Source organism: Lissotriton helveticus, unplaced genomic scaffold (assembly GCF_964261635.1).
Source record: "Lissotriton helveticus unplaced genomic scaffold, aLisHel1.1 SCAFFOLD_463, whole genome shotgun sequence".
NCBI lineage: Eukaryota > Metazoa > Chordata > Amphibia > Caudata > Salamandridae > Lissotriton > Lissotriton helveticus.
The window spans coordinates 534,523-554,474 of record NW_027612061.1 but is presented as its reverse complement, the minus strand read 5'-3'; the positions used below and the strand labels follow the sequence as shown (position 1 = coordinate 554,474).

At 47.2% G+C, this 19,952-nt stretch overlaps 1 protein-coding gene across 1 annotated transcript in view; it reads left to right on the top strand.

Moving 5' to 3' along the window:
- LOC144807625 (E3 ubiquitin-protein ligase TRIM39-like) overlaps window positions 1-19,952 on the top strand; it is a 313,986-nt gene that overhangs the window by 167,870 nt on the left and 126,164 nt on the right. The window lies entirely within an intron of this gene.

Below are 19,952 nucleotides of genomic sequence, written 5' to 3'. Positions count from 1 at the left end.
GGGTCCGACCATCTATCTGAGGAAGAATGTTGGGTTTTGCTGATGGTGGGCTGGACGATGAAATGTGAGTTCGTCATGCAATGCTTTATGTCGTGCTTACGTGGGATTGGTCAATTGTAACTGAAGAATGTTTGCCTGAAGCGCAATATTTGGTATAAAAGGAGTGACTTGCTTTGTAAAGATTGAGCAGTCTCCTGAGAACATACACCGTGTTGTACTTCTAGGATCTCTGTTACTGGCTGCAGCCAATAAAATTTGATCTCTGACGCCACCGAGAAGTATCCCGTGTTTCTGTATGCTAAGACAGGTGGACTCGAAGGCCTCGGGTGTGTCCCTGACACCACTGGGTTTAAATCCCGGCCCTTCAAAAATGTGCAGCCTAGTGAGAAGCAAAATCTGTGAGAAATGGAAAGAAACAAACTTTCTCATAAGTGTGAAAACTCTTCTTTCTGTTCTACAGCTCTTACTTTTTTCCTAATGGACACTTGATATTTTTAACCTTATGTTAGGATGAACAGTGAGCTATATCATTCGTAATTTAGAAAAGGTAATGATGGTTTTAAATTATTTCTTTTTTGGCAATCACAACAGCAGATCACAGATATATATAAATAAATATATCAGCATTTACGTTCACACTAGAAACAGTAGTATGACAATATATCAGCAAGCAATGTAGAAGTGGAATTAGTGTACATGGAAACCTGTTGTTCCAATTCCAAATCTTTATTTCGATCACATGATCATAAAAGATATACAAAATTTACCACATCAATTAAAATATGGAATACCAATATGTCATTAATATGAAATACATTAGGGATTAAAAAAGTTAAAAAAAGGTGCCAGTTAGTCAGGGGATGAAAGTTTGTCAAGAGTCTCCGACCCCCTTTATCAGTCGGGTGCGGGCATACCACATTGCAGTTAAAAATGTTGCCATAGCGAACACAATTGGCGGGGATAAATCAGTCTTTAAAACTCTGTATGCGGGTAGGAATGTTCTGAATCCCAGGTTTTTGAGGAGGGGGGCAAGCCAGTGTATCCTGCTTTTCTGGTAGGCTCGACAGAAGAAAACCGCGTGCACATCGTTCTCCTTTGTGTGGGCACATGCAGGGCATGTCTCTGTGGCAGGCCGACAGGACCATGCTTTAGTAAAAGACCTGAGAGGAAGGGTCCCGTACCTCCACTGCAGGAATAGCTTTCTTGTTAAAGCCGGGGTCATGCCATCCAGAACGTTTTCGAGGTTGTATGAGTCTTTAGTTTTAATGAAATTGTATGTTAGGGATCCTTCGGGAGTGCTATCAAGAGCTCAAAGAAGCATATTGTCATAATACGCTCTGGACAGCGCTTTCCTCGGGATCCTATTGCTTGTGCTTTCCGGGTCTGACCATAGTTCTGGTAGTCCAAGGGTCTCACAAGTTCTCTTGATGTAGTTTAACCAAGGCGTCTTGGTGGCATTGGGCAGGGATAGAAATTCCTGTAGCTCGGTTCTATAGGTGGTGAGGTCTTGGCTGCTCCAAAGACGACGCCAAAAAGTTAGTGGTTTGAGCCCTAGTTCCTCCATAATGGGCCTCAGACACAGGTCCAGTCTCAGTGGCAGGAGTGGCGTGCTTGGGGGAAGGGCTGTCAGCTGCCTGAGGAATTTATTTTCTGTGGTCAGCAAGTTATGCAACGGGATGTGGCCCCACAACTCTCCCCCATAGGTAACTCCCCCCTACGCCTGGGCTTTATAAATTTGGATTGCAGGGCTGAGTGGGCGATATGGTGACTTACTCGCAATTCTCGAAATGCCTCACGCCCTCTGGGCCAGTTTCATGTTTGCTTTTGTCCGGTGTGCCCCCCACGTTAGATTTTGGTTTAGGGTTATCCCCAGGTACTCAATTGTGTAAACCCTTTCCAAGCGCACTGTACCAAGCAAGGGGTTGGGGCGTTTAAAGGGCATAGGGTTTAGGATCATGAATTTAGTTTTCTGCGGGTTGATTTCAAGTCCCCTTTCTGTACAAAATTCCAGAAAACCATACAGCACCCGCTGTATGCCCATCGGGGATTTGGACAGCAGCAGGGTGTTATCCGCAAACATAATTGCGGGCACCCTGCTGCCGCTCAGTTTTGGGGTGTCAATGCTGGCAATCCTTGTCAGGTGCGCAGTTACCCCGTTCACAAAGAGGCAGAACAGGGTCGGTGCAAGCACACAACCCTGTCTCACCCCTCTGCGAACGGGGAATCTTTCAGTTAAGTTGCCGCTTCTCCCGCACCTGACACGTGCGAAGTTATTTTGATGTAATTTCATCAGGATTGCGAGAATGTCTTTCGGGACGCCTAACTCCTCCATTACCTTCCACAATTTTGATCTTGGCACCAAATCAAAGGCGGCACGTAAATCCACAAAACCGTGTACAAAGTGCCGCCCTCGATCAGTGCGGTCCTCCAGTAAATAAGGTTTAATCGGAATATTTGATCAATTGTGGACACCCCCCTCCTGAATCCCGCCTGGTATGGGCTCAGGGTGTCTGTCTCCTCCAGCCAATTCTGCAACCGGTCCAGTATTAGCCTACCGAAGAGCTTCTGTGATACGTCGATAAGGCTTATTGGACGATAATTGGCTGGAAGCAGAGGAGATCCCTTTTTGAATATTGGAACCACCTCTGCACCCAGCCAAGTATCCGGGACCTCCATTCCCTTAAGGACCGCATTGAATATCAACAGGAGATAGGGGGCCCATACCCCTGGCTCCTGTTTGAATAGGTCGCCTGGCACCCCATTCAGCCCCGGGGCTTTGCCTGTTGATAACCCCGCGATAGCTGCCCGAACTTCTTTTTCAGTGAAAGGTTCACCCTCCGAGTCACTCGCTAAAGTGCAGGGGGGGGGGGGAGGGCCTCATCCTCTAATGCATATAAGGACTGGAAGTGGTTTTGCCATATGCTCGGGGCAATATTGGATTCGATTGCCGAAGGGAGATCTTCTGATCCGTTGTTAACTACCCGCCAGAATTTACGAGAGTCTCTGGTAGCTAATGCGCCAGAGAGTTCCTCCCAGTGTTGTTGGTCCCATTTGGCCTTGGCGTTTGCCAACAGTTTCTTATGTGCCCGTCTTCTGGCTTGTATCTCCTCCCGGCTTCTACACGCCTTAATTGCGAGTAGAAGTTCTCGTTTGGAGTTCCGGCATGTGGCATTATACCAGGTCTTCTTATGTGTCCCGCTAGTTCTACCTGCACCCTTTACAGAAAGATCTAAATCCATGGTGTTTATTAGATCTTCATGCGTTCGCCATAGTTGCTCTCTATTTTTTTCGTTGCTAAGTTCCTAGATAAGGGCAAATGCCTTTTCCAGCACTGGGATAATTCTGGCATAGAGCCTGGGTAGCTTAACGCCACTTGTGACCAATTTTCCCCATCTTACTCTCCTTCTATTATTCTCCAGGAGTAGCCCTGTCTTTGCCCTTTGTTTGTCCTGTCCCATGTCCTCGTTACCTGGCATGGCATATTCAAATTCCAGGGCGTTATGGTCACTATCCAATCTTTCAATTACCCTGAAATCGATAATTCGTGACCAGCTTGACAATTGGACTAGGACGTAATCCAATCTGGATTCACTTCCTGCTTTATTAAAGGTGCATTTGCTTGACATATCTGATTTAGTACGCCCATTGCAGGCCCTAAGGCCATGATTGAGAGTAAGGGCGGTTATCTGCAGAGCAAGGGAGGTCCAAGCTCTTGGTGGGGGTGCCACCGTGGCTGGTACCAGCCATCTTGAATCCTCCTCTAGGGAGGGTCCATCAAGAAGGCCAGGCAATGGCTCGTAATGCGAGTTCAGGTCCCCTCCAACCACATAATGGAGCTCCCTTGGAGTTTCGCTCAGAAAAGCGGAGAGTTCCTCGATAGTATTCGATTCTCGTGCTATGGCTACTGGTCTCGAATAGACGTTTATTATCGCCAGTTTGGAGGAATTTGGCCATTCTAACAGGACGGCTAATATGTCGTCCGAATCCACAGTTAGGCATCTGACCTGACAACCCAATTGGGAGGCTACCCAAATTGCCAGCCCTCCCTACGGTCGACCCCGACCCCCCCATTTAGCAGGTTTTGAAAATACTGCAAACCCCTGGCACGTGTACTCCTCTCTTGCCCAGGTTTCCTGAAACAGGCAAATGCTTTTTGAGTTAATAAAGGAAGCCCATTCCTGACAATCCATTTTATTGCCCAACCCGGCTACATTCCATGAGATCAGGTTCAGTGTTGGAGCCCTTGTGGATGGTGGCTCGATGTCAGATTGGTTATTCTCATTTGTGCCCGAATTTGCCTTTAAATGTTGTAACAATTCCCCCTGAGCAACCCATAAATTCCTGCCATTACCAGATGTGTCTGCTATATAGTGGGCGGGATCTCGATAGTGTGCAAGCTCATTGGGAGCAGCTATCTGTTCCCATGGAACCGGGGCTTGTTCAGGGGAGATGGTTCTATCCTCACTGCCATCTATGGAATAGGAATGGTACTGGTCCCTACCTTTGGACTTGAGCTGTCAATCAACCATTTCAAGGCTGCTGTACCTGTTGAAGGTGGGAAGGTAGACTGGCTGATGGATTCTGTAGGGCCTGGGAACTCCTCTCATTCTTCCCCCCCATCCGCCCCCCCTCCTGGTGCTAATCTCCCAGCCCTCCTCGTCGCCATATGAGGGAAAATGCTCGGGCGCCATTCTCCTATGATGGTAGGGGTCCCTCCTCCCTCCACAGTTATTCTCCCATTCTCCCGCCATATCTTGATGATACCCCCATCTCTGATCTTCTGATGTATACATACTCGATGGGTAAAAGAATGAGAGGGGGAGAGACTGGATGTGGTTCCCTTGATCGTCGGGGGCCCAACTGCAGATGTAGGAAGCTGTCCTGTGTTCTCTGAAACTAACCAGGACGCAGTCGCCACTGATTGTTTTTTTCATGTTTCCCACCCAGGTAGCCCGTCTTACCATAAGAATATCACTAGTTGTACCTTGTGGGAGAGGTCTGTATATAGACAGCCAGTTGATAACTTTGTTCTCAAGGGAGGCGGTCGTCTCTATGGCGGTGGGTTTTAGCTCTGGTACCCCCACTAGAATTACTGTGTAGGGGGACGCCTCAGGTGGTAAATTCACAGGTTTGATTTTGCGGGCATTATTTTGCATATTATCTGGGGGTTGCGGCTCTCTCTGTGGATTGTTGGAGGTAATGGCATTATCTTTAGGATGTGTAATTGTGTTTGGGGGTGAAAGTGATGGTGCCTGGGTTTGTGTGGGTGGGTTGATCGTGTTTGCATTAGCCAAGGATTGAGGGATCTTATTTTGATTGGGTTTGTGTTGCGTGTGTTGAGAGTTAGCTGGGCCGTTTTTCTTTGTCGTGGTTGTTGGCTCAACACCCTTTTTAGGCTTTAGATCTAACCCCCCCTTTGGCTCCCTTGCTTTCTGATTTCAGGCTATCTGCTAGCTGGACTGTAGATTTTTCAATGTTGACCAGCCTAGCTTCAATCTTTATTAGGCGTGCTTCTAGGGGGCTTAAAAGAGACCTAAGGAGTGTATCTATATCTGCGAGTGTGATATCCTCGCTGGAGGATTCCATTGAGATATTATTGGAATGGGATGGTGTATCCGTAGATGCAATGACTATAGGTGGGGCCACTACTCTATCCTCGGGTGAATGGCCCGAGCTGGTATCGCCGGATCTAACAGCGTCCGTTACGGGATTGGACTTGGGAGTTTTTGACTTACTCCCTCCCTTGGTTTGCCCCCCTTTCTTCCTTTTTTGGATAGCTCCTTCCCTGGCTCCCCTTAAAAGATCGGAGACTTTCTCACTAATGGTGGCTATGGCCGAGTCATGGCCAGAGGTTGGAAGTGGGGTTTGTGGTATTTGGCACGTCGGTAGGGTCATTAGGCTCATGTCCTCGAGATCACTTAAGACCTCCTTAGTGAGGTCTAGGTTGGTAAGTGACTGATTGACCCCCGTTGCCCCGTTGGTAGAGTTGTTGGCCTCTAGCCTTTCATCAGGAGACTTGGCTAGAGCCAGTGGGCCCATTGATGATCTCCTTACCCAGTCAATTTCCTGGGAAATACGTCTCTCAAGCACAGCAATATCCTCTATCAAAAGTGATCCTGCTTTAAAGAAATAGTTGTCGATGGTACCTTTAGCGGCTCCTGCCGCAGCCAGCAAAGATTTGCTCTTTGTTTCCCTGGTACACATTCCGACGTCTGTGTGATTCGGACATTGTAGGGGATGGGATTGTGAAATGGTCCGACCAAGGGGAGTGGCCCGGTCCCGGTCTCTACCGTCCTCGAACGGCCTCAAACGGCCCGCCCTTTGCCCGGGCTTCGCCCCGGGCTCCGTCCCGCGCGCGTCCCGCGATGCGTGGTGTGCCCTTGGTTGAAATGCACAGGTAGGGAGGGGCGGGGCTCACACGGGAAGAGGCACCAGCTGTGGATCTCAAGAGGTATGCTGGTCCTCGCAGTCCCGGTGTGCCGCGCTCTGACCACGCAACAGGGTCCTTCCCAGCAGGTTCAAGGAGAAAACAGCGTCCAATCGCTCCGATGCAGTCCCGGCAAAGTTACGAGGCAACCAGCATGCAGGGAACTCCTACGAGCGGCACCAATAATGTAGCAAATGGAAGTAACAAAGTTATTAACACAGTCGAGGCCAGCATCGGCGCCGAGCCATCTCAACGATTATGCAGGGGTGTCTAATTTGTCAAGGAGTTTAAGCACTTGCATATCCCAGAGCCTGGCAGCAGCACCACCCCCTCGGAGCTGCATATCATGAGACATGGCTCAGCCTCCGCTACTGCCCATTTATGTGCCACTCGGAGCCCACATTCCACCGAGGGGTCTGTGCTGCCTTCCATGACATTGCTATCTGGCACTTAAATAGAGCCGTGGCCAGGTCTACCAGTTTCATTTAGTGTTTGGTGTGTTTCGGCCGTTTTGCAAACTCTTTCGAGCAGAGGATTGGGAGGTAAGCACATATTAAATGCAAAATATGTACCATCACTTGCACCGAAACCTGTGCTAGTGTCGGATAATCCCAAACTATGTGTAAAAATGTCGCTTCTGGGTGCCCGGAGCGCGGGCACAGCGGGGCCACACCTGGGAACCTCTTGTGGAGCCGCTGCGGTGTAAGGTATGTTTGATGTAAATAATGAAACTGCGTAAACCTCAGGCGGGAATTACATGAAATGCTCTTCAAGTGTTCCTGTGCCATCCCCCACTGTGTAACTGTTAAAGCCCCCAAAACACTCCTCCCATCGAGGCTTACTTTGTAGTGCATGGTCCGTGTCAGCAGCCAGCTGAGATATGAATGTCATATTATGTTATGTTAACCTGATTTGTAAAGCGCACGGCTACTCAGCAGAGTGTCCCGGCACTCAGGCTAAGGACAACAGACCAAGGAACCTAACTTGACTGCCTGAAGAGGCATGTCTTCAGTTTCCTCTTGAAGGCAGTAATATTACTGACCAAATGGTGGTCTGCTGGAATTTTGTTCCAGTTGAGTGGTCTCAGGTAAGAAAATAATCTCACGCCTACTCTAAGACGATTGATTCGTGGTAGAGGATGAACGAAGGGTACGCACAGGGATGTATTCGCTGATCCTGTCTCTGGGGTAAACCACGCCCGCGCCGTGTAAGTCCTGATGAGCCTTATGCATTAAGACCATGGCCTTTAAAAACAATCCTCTTTTTATAGGGATCAAGTGGAGGCCCCTCATAAGAAAGGACATGTGAGACCTAGGTGGGAGTCTGAGTAGCAGTCTAGCTGCCAAATTCAACCGCCTGGAGTCTATTGAGAAGAAAATCAGTCTTGTGTATCCACCCTCCACTGTATACTAGTGACACATACAGGAACACAACCCTCTACCTGTATACTAGTGGCACATCACAGGAGCACAACCCTCTACCTCTATACTAGTGACACAGCATAGGACCATGTCCCTCTACCTTTATACTAGTGAAACAGCAGAGGAGCACAACACTCCACCTATATACTAGTGACACATACATGAGCACAACCCTCTACCTGTATACTAGTGACACAGCAGAGGAGCACAACACTCCACCGATATACTAGTGACACATACATGAGCACAACCCTCTACCTGTATACTAGTGGCACATCACAGGAGCACGACCATCTACCTGTATAGTAGTGAGGCATACAAGAGCACGTCCCTCTACCTTTATACTAGTGGCACATACATAAGCACAACCCTCTACCTGTATACTAGTGACACATACAGGAACACAACCCTCTACCTGTATACTAGTGGCACATCACAGGAGCACAACCCTCTACCTGTATACTTGTGACACAGCATAGCAGCACATCCCTCTACCTGTATACTAGTGGCACATCACAGGAGCACAACCCTCTACCTGTAAACTAGTGACACAGCATAGGACCATGTCCCTCTACCTTTATACTAGTGACACAGCAGAGGAGCACAACACTCCCCCTATATACTAGTGGCACATACATGAGCACAACCCTCTACCTGTATACTAGTGGCACATCACAGGAGCACGACCATCTACCTGTATAGTAGTGAGGCATACAGGAGCACAGCCCTCTACCTGTATACTAGAGACATGCACAGGAGCACGTCCCTCTACCTTTATACTAGTGGCACATCACAGGAGCACAGCCCTCTACCTGTATACTAGTGGCACATCACAGGAACACAACCCTCTACCTGTATACTAGTGGCACATCACAGGAGCACAACCCTCTACCTGTATACTAGTGACACAGCATAGGACCATGTCCCTCTACCTTTATACTAGTGACACAGCAGAGGAGCACAACACTCCTCCTATATACTAGTGGCACATCAAAGGAGCACAACCCTCTACCTGTATATTAGTGACACATACAGGAGCACAAACCTTTACCTGTATACTAGTGGCACATCACAGGAGCACGACCATCTACCTGTATAGTAGTGAGACATACAGGAGCACAACCCTCTACCTGTATACTAGAGACATGCACAGGAGCACGTCCCTCTACCTGTATACTAGTGGCACATACATGAGCACTGCCCTCTACCTGTATACTAGTGACAAAGCAGAGGAGCACAACACTCCACCTATATACTAGTGACACATACAGGAGCACAACCATCTACCTGTATACTAGTGACAAAGCAGAGGAGCACAACACTCCACCTATATACTAGTGACACATACAGGAGCACAACCCTCTACTTGTATATTAGTGACACAGCACAAGAGCACAATCCTCTACCTGTATACTAGTGAAACATATAGGAGCACAACCCTCTACCTGTATACTAGTGACACTTACAGGAGCACAACCCTCCACTGTATACTAATGAGACATACAGGAGCACACCCCTCTACCTGTATACTAGTGACACAGCACAAGATCACAACCCTCTACCTGTATATTAGTGACACATACAGGAGCACAACCCTCTGCCTGTATACTAGTGACACATACAGGAGCACAACCCTCTACCTGTATACTAGTGACACAGCATAGGAGCACAAACCTATACCTGCATACTAGTGGCACATCACAGGAGCACAACGCTCCACCTGTATACTAGTGACACATAAAGGAGCACAACCCTCTACCTGTATACTAGTGGCACATCACAGGAGCACGTCCCTCTACCTGTATACTAGTGACACAGCAGAGGAGCACAACCCTCCACCTGTATACTAGTGACACAGCACAAGAGTACAACCCTCTACCTGTATACTAGTGACACATACAGGAGCACAACCCTCTACCTGTATGCTAGTGAGGCAGCACAAGATCCTAACCCTCTACCTGTATATTAGTGACACAGCACAAGAGCACAATCCTCTACCTGTATACTAGTGAAACATACAGGAGCACACCCTCCACTGTATACTACTGACACATACAGGAACACAACCCTCTACCTGTATACTAGTGGCACATCACAAGAGCACGACCATCTACCTGTATAGTAGTGAGACATACAGGAGCACAACCCTCTACCTGTATACAAGTGACACAGCATAGGAGCACGTCCCTCTACCTTTATACCAGTGACACAGCAGAGGAGTACAACACTCCACCTATATACTAGTGACACATACAGGAGCACAACCCTCTACCTGTATACTAGTGGCACATCACAGGAGCACGACCATCTACCTGTATAGTAGTGAGACATATTTATTTATTTATTTATTTTATGCGATTTTTAAAGCGCGCAAATACCCATACGGGTGTCTCGGCGCTAGCGTAACAGAACTCTCACTTGTGAAGAAAAATGGTAATTTATGCTGAAAACAACCAAGTCTTGAGTTTCTTTCTGAAGTCAATGAGCGTAGGAGCGGTTTTAATATGGAGTGGTAACGTATTCCAAAGTTTGGCTGTCGATATGGTAAAACATCTGTCTCCCCAATTGGCCTTTCTTGTGCGTGGGACCTTCAACAGATGGGCTGATGATGAGCGTAAAGTTCTTGAATGCTCAAGCAGGCAGAAGGCTTTTTTTAGAAATAGTGGGCCTAGATTATTGATGGCTTTGTAGGCTAGGCATAAAGCCTTGAATTTAATCCGACTCCTAACTGGGAGCCAATGCAACTGTCGGATGTAGGGGGAAGTGGATGTGAATTTGGGGATGGTTAGTAGAATCCTGGCTGCGGCATTTTGCACCGTCTGCAGTCTGTTGAGGACCTTTTCTTGGGCATTCAGTAAGAGGGCGTTGCAATAATCTGTTCTCGAGAACACCAGGGTACTAATTAGAGTTTTGCCCGCAGACGGCGGTAGATATGGAAGTAGTTTTTTGATCCTTTTTAAAATATAAAAGGATGAGGATACCACCGAGTTGGCATGTTGGAGGAAAGTCATTTTGTTGTCAAATATGACTCCTAGATTACGTACCTTGACTACCGGTTGGGGAGGCGCTCCCATCTGAGGTGGCCACCATTGGGGGGACCAGATAGGTTGCAAGTTCCCGAATGTCATCACCTCTGTCTTGTCAGAGTTTAATTTAAGACAGTTAGATGACATCCAGGAACTTATTGCCTTCATTCCCTCTTGGAAGTTCGCCGCGACCGAAGTACCATCATTGTATACCGATAACACCAATTGGGTGTCGTCCGCATAGGTTGTTAGGGCAATTCCATAAGATTTTATAACCCTCGCTAAGTCCGAAACATAAATGTTGAAAAGTGTCGGACTTAGCGAGGAGCCCTGTGGTACTCCGCAAGGGAGAGAAAAGGTCTGGGAGGTGTAATTGCCCATCTTAACTGTCTGAGGACGGTTGGCCAAGCAAGAGGCAAGGAGTTCTTCAGCTTTGTTTTTTATTCCTAAGGCCGAGACACGGTCGATCAAGGTGACATGATCGACCGTGTCAAAAGCTGCGGAAAGATCTAAAAGTATTAATACCGCAGATCCTCCCTTATCCATTGTAGTCCTTATCTCATCTGCTGCTTTGAGTAGCGCTGTCTCCGTTCCATGACCTTGTCTAAACCCAAACTGGATGTCGTCAAGTAAATTGTTGTCATACAGGAGCACAACCCTCTACCTGCATACTAGTGACACAGCATAGGAGCACGTCCCTCTACTTGTATACTAGTGACACAGTAGAGGAGCACAACACTCCACCTATATACTAGTGACACATACAGGAGCACAACCCTCTACCTGTATACTGGTGGCACTTCAAAGGAGCACAACCCTCTACCTGTATACTAGTGACACAGCAGAGGAGTACAACCCTCCACCTATATACTAGTGACACATACAGGAGCACAACCCTCCACATATATATTAGTGAAACAGCACAGGAAAAGACCTCTGTATCTGTATACTAGTGACACAGTCGAGGAGCACGTCCCTCTACCTGTATACTAGTGACACAGCATAGGAGCATGTCCCTCTACCTTTATACTAGTGACACAGCAGAGGAGCACAACCCTCTTCCTGTATACTAGTGGCACATCACAGGAGCACGTCCCTCTACCTGTGTACTAGTGACACAGCAGAGGAGCCAACCCTCCACCTGTATAGTAGTGACACAGCACAAGAGCACAACCCTCTGCCTTTATATTAGTGACACATACAGGAGCACAACCCTCCACTGTATAGTAGTGACACATACAGGAGAGCAACCCTCTACCTGTATACTAGTGACACAGCACAAGATCACAACCCTCTACCTGTATATTAGTGACACATACAGGAGCACACCTTCCACTGTATACTAGTGATACATACAGGAACACAACCCTCTACCTGTTTACTAGTGGCACATCACAGGAGCACGACCTGGAGCACCTGTATAGTAGTTACACATACAGGAGCATAAACCTCTACCTGTATACTAGAGACATGCACAGGAGCACGTCCCTCTACCTGTATACTAGTGACAAATAAAGGAGCACAACCCTCTACCTGTATATTAGTGACACAGCACAAGAGCACAACCCTCTACCTGTATATTAGTGACACAGCACAAGAGCACAACCCTCTACCTGTATACTAGTGAAACATACAGGAGCACAACCCTCTATCTGTATACTAGTGACACTTACAGGAGCACAACCCTCTTCCTGTATACTAGTGACACAGCACAAGACCACAACCCTCTACCTGTATATTAGTGACACATACAGGAGCATAACCCTCCACTGTATACTAATGACACATACAGGAGCACAACCCTCTACCTGTATACTAGTGACACAGCACAAGATCACAACCCTCTAACTGTATATTAGTGACACATACAGGAGCACACTCTCCACTGTATACTAGTGACACATACAGGAACACAACCCTCTACCTGTATACTAGTGACACAGCACAGGAGCACAAACCTATACTTGCATACTAGTGGCACATCACATGAGCACAACCCTCCACCTGTATACTAGTGACACATAAAGGAGCACAACCCTCTACCTGTATACTGGTGGCACGTCACAGGAGCACGTCCCTCTACCTGTATACTAGTGACACAGCAGAGGAGCACAACCCTCCACCTGTATTCTAGTGACACTGCACAAGAGCACAACCCTCTACCTGTATATTAGTGACACATACAGGAGCACTACCCTACACTGTATACTAGTGACACATACGTGAGCACAACCCTCTACCTGTATACTCGTGACACAGCACAAGATCACAACCCTCTACCTGTATACTAGTGACACTTACAGGAGCACAACCCTCTACCTGTATACTAGTGACACATCAGAGGAGCACAACCCTCCACCTGAATACTAGTGACACATACAGGAGCACAACCCTCTACCTGTATACTAGTGAGACAGCACAGGAACAGACCTCTGTACCTGTATACTAGTGACACAGTCGAGGAGCACGTCCCTCTACCTGTATACTAATGACACAGCATAGGAGCACGTCCCTCTACCTGTATACTAGTGACATAGCAGAGGAGCACAACCATCCACCTGTATACTAGTGACACATACAGGAGCACCACCCTTCACCTGTATACTAGTGGCACATCACAGGAGCACATCCCTCTACCTGTATACTAGTGACACTTACAGGAGCACAACCCTCTACCTGTATACTAGTGACACAGCAGAGGAGCACAAACCTTAACCTGTATACTAGTGACACATACAGGAGCACAACCCTCTACCTGTATACTAGTGGCACATCACACGAGCACATCCCTCTACCTGTATACTAGTGACACAGCAGAGGATCACAACCCTCCACCTGTATAGTAGTGAGACATACAGGAACAAAACCCTCTAACTGTATACTAGTGACACTTACAGGAGTACAATCCTCTACCTGTATACTAGTGACACAGCAGAGGAGCACATCCCTCCATCTGTATACTAGTGACACATACAGGAGCTCAACCCTCCACATGTATACTAGTGAGACAGCACAAAAACCTCGGTACCTGTGTACTAGTGACACAGTCGAGGAGCACACCCCTCTACCTGTATACTAGTGACACAGCATAGGAGCACGTCCCTCTACCTGTATACTAGTGACACATCAGAGGAGCACAACCATCCACCTGTATACTAGTTGCACATACAGGAACACAACCCTCTACCTGTATATTAGTGACACATACAGGAGCATACCCTCCACTGTATACTAGTGACACATACAGGAACACAACCCTCTACCTGTATATTAGTGACACACACAGGAGCACAACCCTGTACCTGTATACTAGTGACACTTACAGGAGCACAACCCTCCACAGTATACTAATGAGACATACAGGAGCACAACCTGTATACTAGTGACACAGCAGAGGAGCACAACCCTCCACCTGTATACTAGTGACACAGTCGAGGAGCATGCCCCTATACCTATATACTAGTGACACAGCACAGGAGCTCGTCCCTTTACCTGTATACTAGTGACACAGCATAGGAGCATGTCCCTCTACCTTTATACTAGTGACACAGCACGAGAGCACAACCCTCTACCTCTATCGTAGTGACATATACAGGAGCACAACCCTCACTGTATATTAGTGACACATACAGGAGCACAACCCTCTACCTGTATACTAGTGACACAGCACAAGATCACAACCCTCTACCTGTATATTAGTGACACAAACAGGAGCACACCCTCCACTGTATAACAGTGACACATACAGGAACACAACCCTCTACTTGTTTACTAGTGGCACATCACAGGAGCACGACCATCTACCTGTATAGTAGTGACACATACAGGAGCATAACCCTCTACCTGTATACTAGAGACATGCACAGGAGCACGTCCCTCTACCTGTATACTAGTTGCACATACATGATCACAACCCTCTACCTGTATACTAGTGACACATACAGGAACACAACCCTCTACCTGTATACTAGTAACACAGCATAGGAGCACGTCCCTCTACTTGTATACTAGTGACACAGCAGAGGAGCACAACACTTCACCTATATACTAGTAACACATACAGGAGCACAACCCTCTACCTGTATATTAGTGACACAGCACAAGAGCACAATCATCTACCTGTATACTAGTGAAACATACAGGAGCACAACCCTCTACCTCTGTACTAGTGACACTTACAGAAGCACAACCCTCCACTGTATACTAATGAGACATACAGGAGCACACCCCTCTACCTGTATACTAGTGACACAGCACAAGATCACAACCCTCTACCTGTATATTAGTGACACATACAGGAGCAAAACCCTCTACCTGTATACTAGTGACACAGTTGTGGAGCACGTCCCTCTACCTGTATACTAGTGACACAGCATAGGAGCACGTCCCTCTTCCTGTATACTAGTGACACAGCAGAGGAGCACAACCCTCTACCTGTATATTAGTGACACATACAGGAGCACAACCCTCTACCTGTATATTAGTGACACATACAGGAGCACAACCCTCTACCTGTATATTAGTGACACAGCACAAGAGCACAATCCTCTACCTGTATACTAGTGAAACATACAGGAGCACAACCCTCTACCTCTGTACTAGTGACACTTACAGGAGCACAACCCTCTACCTGTATACTAGTGACACAGTCGTGGAGCACGTCCCTCTACCTGTATACTAGTGACACATTATAGGAGCACGTCCCTCTTCCTGTATACTAGTGACACAGCAGAGGAGCACAACCATCCACCTGTATAGTAGTGATACATACAGGAACACAACCCTCTTCCTGTATACTAGTGACACTTACAGGAGTACAATCCTCTACCTGTATACTAGTGACACAGCAGAGGAGCACAACCCGCCACCTGTATACTAGTGACACATACAGGAGCACAACCCTCCACCTGTATACTAGTGACACAGTCGAGGAGCACGCCCCTCTACCTGTATACTAGTGACACAGCATAGGGGCACATCCCTCTACCTGTATACTAGTGACACAGCAGAGGAGCACGTCCCTCTTCTTGTATACTAGTGACACAGCAGAGGAGCACAACCATCCACCTGTATAGTAGTGATACATACAGGAACACAACCCTCTACCTGTATACTAGTGACACTTACAGGAGTACAATCCTCTATCTGTATACTAGTGACACCGCAGAGGAGCACAACCCTCCACCTGTATACTAGTGACACATACAGGAGCACAACCCTCCACCTGTATACTAGTGACACAGTTGAGGAGCACGCCCCTCTACCTGTATACTAGTGACACAGCATAGGAGCACATCCCTCTACCTGTATGCTAGTGACACAGCAGAGGAGCTGTCCCTCTCTGGATATTAAAGCTCAATGTTAGTAGCCCATTTAGAAGGATTCAGGCGGAGGCACCCTGGTAACAGTTCTGCAAGGTTTGTATAAAGATGGAACCAAACCCCATTATCTTCAGAAACTCCCAAAGGTACACCCAACAGACTCTATCAGAAGCCTTGGTCGCGTCTAGAGCGACAACGGCCAAGGGTTCAGTCCTCTGAATGGCAAGATCTATATTGCCTATTAAGAGCTGCGTCTGCTCCTGAATGTGTCTTCCTGCAACAAACCCTTTCTGATCCGAGTGTTTCAACTTTGGAATCAAATTTGCCAATCTCCCTGCCAATATGCCCATGAAGATCTTATAATCGGCGTACAGCAGGGAGATTGGACGGTAGGAGTCCGCCTTTTTAGGGTCCTTACCGGGTTTTAAGATCAAAACGATTGTTGCCTCCTTCCAAGACTTGGGCACCCTACCGATTGGACAAGAGACTGAGTTAAAGGTAACCCCCATTGCATACAGGAGCACAACCCTCTACCTGTATACTGGTGGCACATCGAAGGAGCACAACCCTGTACCTGTATATTAGTGACACAGCTCAAGAGCACAACCCTCCACCTGTATACTAGTGAAACATACAGGAGCACAACCCTCTACCTGTATACTAGTGACACTTACAGGAGCACAACCCTCTACCTGTATACTAGTGACACAGCACAAGAGCACAACCCTCTACCTGTATACTAGTGACACATACAGGAGCACAACCTTCTACCTGTATACTAGTGACACAGCACAAGAGCACAACCCTCTACCTGTATACTAGTGACACAGCACAAGAGCACAACCCTCTACCTGTATATTAGTGACACATACAGGAGCACAACCCTCTACCTGTATATTAGTGACACATACAGGAGCACAACCCTCTACCTGTATATTAGTGACACAGCACAAGAGCACAATCCTCTACCTGTATATTAGTGACACATACAGGAGCACTACCCTACACTGTATACTAGTGACACATACGTGAGCACAACCCTCTACCTGTATACTCGTGACACAGCACAAGATCACAACCCTCTACCTGTATACTAGTGACACTTACAGGAGCACAACCCTCTACCTGTATACTAGTGACACATCAGAGGAGCACAACCCTCCACCTGAATACTAGTGACACATACAGGAGCACAACCCTCTACCTGTATACTAGTGAGACAGCACAGGAACAGACCTCTGTACCTGTATACTAGTGACACAGTCGAGGAGCACGTCCCTCTACCTGTATACTAATGACACAGCATAGGAGCACGTCCCTCTACCTGTATACTAGTGACATAGCAGAGGAGCACAACCATCCACCTGTATACTAGTGACACATACAGGAGCACCACCCTTCACCTGTATACTAGTGGCACATCACAGGAGCACATCCCTCTACCTGTATACTAGTGACACTTACAGGAGCACAACCCTCTACCTGTATACTAGTGACACAGCAGAGGAGCACAAACCTTAACCTGTATACTAGTGACACATACAGGAGCACAACCCTCTACCTGTATACTAGTGGCACATCACACGAGCACATCCCTCTACCTGTATACTAGTGACACAGCAGAGGATCACAACCCTCCACCTGTATAGTAGTGAGACATACAGGAACAAAACCCTCTAACTGTATACTAGTGACACTTACAGGAGTACAATCCTCTACCTGTATACTAGTGACACAGCAGAGGAGCACATCCCTCCATCTGTATACTAGTGACACATACAGGAGCTCAACCCTCCACATGTATACTAGTGAGACAGCACAAAAACCTCGGTACCTGTGTACTAGTGACACAGTCGAGGAGCACACCCCTCTACCTGTATACTAGTGACACAGCATAGGAGCACGTCCCTCTACCTGTATACTAGTGACACATCAGAGGAGCACAACCATCCACCTGTATACTAGTTGCACATACAGGAACACAACCCTCTACCTGTATATTAGTGACACATACAGGAGCATACCCTCCACTGTATACTAGTGACACATACAGGAACACAACCCTCTACCTGTATATTAGTGACACACACAGGAGCACAACCCTGTACCTGTATACTAGTGACACTTACAGGAGCACAACCCTCCACAGTATACTAATGAGACATACAGGAGCACAACCTGTATACTAGTGACACAGCAGAGGAGCACAACCCTCCACCTGTATACTAGTGACACAGTCGAGGAGCATGCCCCTATACCTATATACTAGTGACACAGCACAGGAGCTCGTCCCTTTACCTGTATACTAGTGACACAGCATAGGAGCATGTCCCTCTACCTTTATACTAGTGACACAGCACGAGAGCACAACCCTCTACCTCTATACTAGTGACATATACAGGAGCACAACCCTCACTGTATATTAGTGACACATACAGGAGCACAACCCTCTACCTGTATACTAGTGACACAGCACAAGATCACAACCCTCTACCTGTATATTAGTGACACAAACAGGAGCACACCCTCCACTGTATAACAGTGACACATACAGGAACACAACCCTCTACTTGTTTACTAGTGGCACATCACAGGAGCACGACCATCTACCTGTATAGTAGTGACACATACAGGAGCATAACCCTCTACCTGTATACTAGAGACATGCACAGGAGCACGTCCCTCTACCTGTATACTAGTTGCACATACATGATCACAACCCTCTACCTGTATACTAGTGACACATACAGGAACACAACCCTCTACCTGTATACTAGTGACACAGCATAGGAGCACGTCCCTCTACTTGTATACTAGTGACACAGCAGAGGAGCACAACACTTCACCTATATACTAGTAACACATACAGGAGCACAACCCTCTACCTGTATATTAGTGACACAGCACAAGAGCACAATCATCTACCTGTATACTAGTGAAACATACAGGAGCACAACCCTCTACCTCTGTACTAGTGACACTTACAGAAGCACAACCCTCCACTGTATACTAATGAGACATACAGGAGCACACCCCTCTACCTGTATACTAGTGACACAGCACAAGATCACAACCCTCTACCTGTATATTAGTGACACATACAGGAGCAAAACCCTCTACCTGTATACTAGTGACACAGTTGTGGAGCACGTCCCTCTACCTGTATACTAGTGACACAGCATAGGAGCACGTCCCTCTTCCTGTATACTAGTGACACAGCAGAGGAGCACAACCCTCTACCTGTATATTAGTGACACATACAGGAGCACAACCCTCTACCTGTATATTAGTGACACATACAGGAGCACAACCCTCTACCTGTATATTAGTGACACAGCACAAGAGCACAATCCTCTACCTGTATACTAGTGAAACATACAGGAGCACAACCCTCTACCTCTGTACTAGTGACACTTACAGGAGCACAACCCTCTACCTGTATACTAGTGACACAGCACAAGAGCACAACCCTCTACCTGTATACTAGTGACACATACAGGAGCACAACCTTCTACCTGTATACTAGTGACACAGCACAAGAGCACAACCCTCTACCTGTATACTAGTGACACAGCACAAGAGCACAACCCTCTACCTGTATATTAGTGACACATACAGGAGCACAACCCTCTACCTGTATATTAGTGACACATACAGGAGCACAACCCTCTACCTGTATATTAGTGACACAGCACAAGAGCACAATCCTCTACCTGTATATTAGTGACACATACAGGAGCACTACCCTACACTGTAT